Source organism: Microtus ochrogaster, chromosome 4 (genome assembly GCF_000317375.1).
Source record: "Microtus ochrogaster isolate Prairie Vole_2 chromosome 4, MicOch1.0, whole genome shotgun sequence".
In the NCBI taxonomy this organism is placed as follows: domain Eukaryota; kingdom Metazoa; phylum Chordata; class Mammalia; order Rodentia; family Cricetidae; genus Microtus; species Microtus ochrogaster.
This window is the reverse complement of record NC_022011.1, coordinates 87,886,513-87,890,494: the sequence shown is the minus strand read 5'-3', so window position 1 is coordinate 87,890,494 and position 3,982 is coordinate 87,886,513.

Sequence of the window (3,982 nt, the reverse complement as noted above, 5' to 3'; positions counted from 1 at the left end):
GGAGGCGCGGTCTCGCGGGGCCGCTGGTGGCTTCCGGCCTGGGCCCGCCTCCCGAGCAACGCTGCCCATCGGACTACCCGCCCCTGAGGCTCGGGAACCCGGGGTGGCCAGGGGGATCCCGTACCTGAGCCAGGGCTCTGGCGCGTGCCCGGGGCTTCCCCGGTGCCCCGGGAGGCACGAAATGTATGGTGTTATTGGGGAGGCCAAGCACGCAGGCCAAGGAAAAGCTGCTGCCGGCCCCTCTGTGAGCTGAAGGAAGTGGCAAGGTGCAGAAGCCCAGGGCTCTCAGGGAGGTGGAGAGGATTTGGCAACCAGGGGACCAACCTCAGCTCATCCCTGGCTCCCATCCTGCAGTGTCGCTGCCAAAGGGGACTGCCCTCTGGACTCTTGGAAAACTTAGAAATCCCAAACTCTTTTTTAAATGTCCCGCTCAAGATGTACAAAGTCGATGAGGGAGTTAGGGGTGGGGGGCGCTGACATTTGTGGCAGCAGGCTCTGCCTTGCACAAGAGACACCAGTTCTGGACAGAGAAGCCCTGGGTGGATCTGTGACAGTGTCCTCATAAAAAGTTTTAGATAGGGATCATGAAGGTTGCATTACTCTTGCGTTTCCTTCTGCACACACACTCTAAAGTGGACGCCAGTTTTGCCCCAAGCACAAAACAGAAGTACAAAAACTTCCTGTTTGCAGCTCCTGAGAACGTGTTCCAGTGATGGAACCTCAAAGGAATTTGTGCATTCCTCTCCCACAAGTGTCCAGGGGCAGGGGTGCCGGGAGAAGGAGTTCGCAGAGGAAGCAAGAATGGCAGCGAGAGCCAGGGCTCGAGAAAGGAAAAAACTGTGAGCCAATACACTAGTTTTCCTCCATATAGAGAAGTTTGGGTAAAAGAGCTACTCAAAACTATGAGTCGCATGTGTGACTTTCCAGAGACACACACCGGGCCACCTTACCCAACGAGCTATATGGTGGTGTATGCTAGACACACACTTCTTTCACAATCTGTTTCCAAAGCCAAGTCTCCTCCCCTCCTTCCAGGAGTTCCAGGACCAGAACAGGACCCCATTACTGAAGTTCACCTGGTTGGGAAGAAAGCAGGATATCCCAGTGAGGACAAAGTCCTGTCTGCAGAGGGATTGTGATCTGTCTGTGGATCAACACACCACCCCTCTGATTTGACTCACAGGTGGGCAGGGTCTGAATCCTCAGACTCCCAACTTTACATTATATGACACACTACAGCCGCTGCTAGCCAGTTTGGAGGTTGGGCATGGTTAGGACGCAGCGTTGGTTGTGTGTAAAGGTAACTTTCTGGGGGAAATTCAGTACCCTAGAAATAGCCGGAAGGCCCCAAGGCTAATGGGTAACAAAAATTCCATAAGTCTTTGGTGTGTTTGGATCCGTGGAGTCCCAATCAGAATATTTAGGAACGACCGCATACGTGCTTAGGCAATTGGAAACGCACTTGTAATCTCCAGTTTGTAGTGGCCAGAAAGCGAAGAAAGGATGTGGAGTGCTGTCTTCCTGGAGGAAGGAAGTGAGGTGGGAGCATTGTTAACTCTCAATTAAAATCCGTCAGAGGTTCAGAGGCAGCCTTTCCGTGGACAGTGGGAATAATTGCCTGCAAAGCAGAGAAGCATCCAATTGTGTGGTGACTTTTGTGTACTAAAATTTTGTTTAAAGTTCAAAGAAAACTCACAGTGGGGTTACTACTGCAACTCGGCGCTGTGGCAATGGCTTGGAAGCAAGAGACTTTATATTGGACTGAGCCGGGAGGGATCGGTAGGCCTGGGTATACAGGTGAAAATACAATAAAGAAAATGTTCTTGGCAAAACATCTGAAAGCCGGTTGGGGATATGCAGCCTGATAATGGAGTGCTTGCCCACGTGCTCGAGGGCCTGGAGTTGATCCCTAGCACCAGCCAAAAGAGAAAAAAAAAATAGAACTTGGATCAAAACAACAGGCATGGATCAAATAATACTTCCCAAGTTGTTAAACCAACTAAGGCCAGTGAGAGCTGTTAAGTTTAGAGAGAGGTTCCTGCCGACACAGCACTAGAAGACTCAGCTCTCTCTGCTCACTTTACTCACCGGGGCTGCTCCTGTGCCTTTTCTAGCTGCCCTTCCTGGTGCCATGTCGTCACCGCCCTGACCCAGTAGCCGCTCTTCAGTTAGGAAATGGGCATGAAATCCTTCCTCACAAGACATTCTGCTTTGCACTTGATTTTCTTCTGATTGTTTTTTGCTATGTCTGTGTTTGAAATTGGGGAAAGTGATGAATAGCCACTTCAGGCGGTAGATAAATCTAATCTAATGCAAATCATCTCCTAAAAATACAGTAATTTCCCCCCACAAGGTGCCAGAAAATAGTGCCATGAAGCAGACATCAGCTATGTGATTGTTTTCTCCACTCCATCTCTCTCTTTTTCTCTCTTCTTAGTATGGAATCCTGCCAGCCTCTTACAATCCTAAGAGAGTCAGATTGTAGAGCAAAGATTCTGAAGCCAGTCTTACCATTACCGTAATCACTCCCTCTCCTCTTCCACCGGATATTGCGACCCAATGGTTGTTTTTAATTATGAAAAAAGATAAGGCTCACGTCTCTTTAGCTTGGGGCACGCTTTTGCATGGGCCTTCCAATGGGTCTGCGTTACCTAATCACACACCCTTCATTTTTTAGTTGCTTAAGAAGTTTCCGAGTTGAGTTGTTAAGTAAGCTTGGGTGAGAAAAAGCTAAACTCATAGGCAACAACCTAAAACACATACACACTACATAAATATATTGCCAATGTATTAATCTATTCTGCGGATTTAGAGCAGGATTTTTTTTGTTTTGTTTCACTCTATCTTTTCTCAGTGTTCCTATCTTCTCCTCTTTCCATCTTTTGCCTGTTTCTAATACTTTGTCATCACTTGTATCCTTCAGGCTTTAAACGTGTAAACACCCATGAGCTGGATGTGTTTACTGGAAAGCCAGGTCAAGCCCAGCCGTACTTAACAAGGCTGTATCCGCTATAGTCTTTGTTCAGCCAAAGTCCAGTGAGCTGCATAGCATCTGGGGGCCTCTCTAGGACATACTGTGTGAACCCTGCTGCAGGGCTGAGGTCACCAGGTGGAACGTCTGTAAGCCTGGGCTTGGCTTCTCACACGTTAGAACAGTGATCATCATTTCTTGCTTTATTTCTTTGAGATCATTCAGAGGGTGGTTAAGCATCAACAGAGCTCTTTAAGGAATTCACATACGTGAAATGTGACCACCTCAAGAAGTGAGAAAGCCAAGAGCAGGAAAAAATTTAAAACTGCAGTTTACTTATTAGAAAAAGAAAGGAAACTTGCTGGTAGGAAGGGGGGGGAGAAGAGGGAGAGGAAAAAGGAAGAATGGGAAAAGAATCGGGAAGAGGAAGGAAATGTCCTGGACATGGTGGTGCACACTCGGGACACAGAGTGCAGCAGCCTGGTAGACACTGTGAGAACCTGTCTCAAGAAAACAAAAGAGACAAAAAGACAAACCCCCTAAACTGAGATAGCTCTCATAATTAGCAAAAAATATAGTGATTGAGTGCGGGCAAGTTGATGTTTCCCAATCCCTTTGTCCATTTTCAGAGGTGATAAAAGTTGGTTAACCCCTTTAGAAAAAGTTTTGAAGTTTCTGGGGTTTGTTTTAATTTTACCAGATTGCCATGCACAGCCCTGGCTGGCCTGGAACTCAAAGAGCTGTACCTGCTTTAACCTCCTGGGATTGAGTGAAGAGGTCTGTGCTCCACACCCAGTTCAGTTTGGGGATTTTTACAGAAACCTTAGATATGCTCATTCTCTTCCACCAAATTTCTCCGTTTTAAGAACTAACTGCATCTTGCCGGGCATGGTGACTCTTGCACTGAGGGGGCGGAGAAGGATTGATGGAGGTCATGGCTAGTCTGGACAACATAGCATGACCCTGGATCAAGAGAAGAAGGGAAGATGGGAGGAGGAGAAGGAGGAGGAA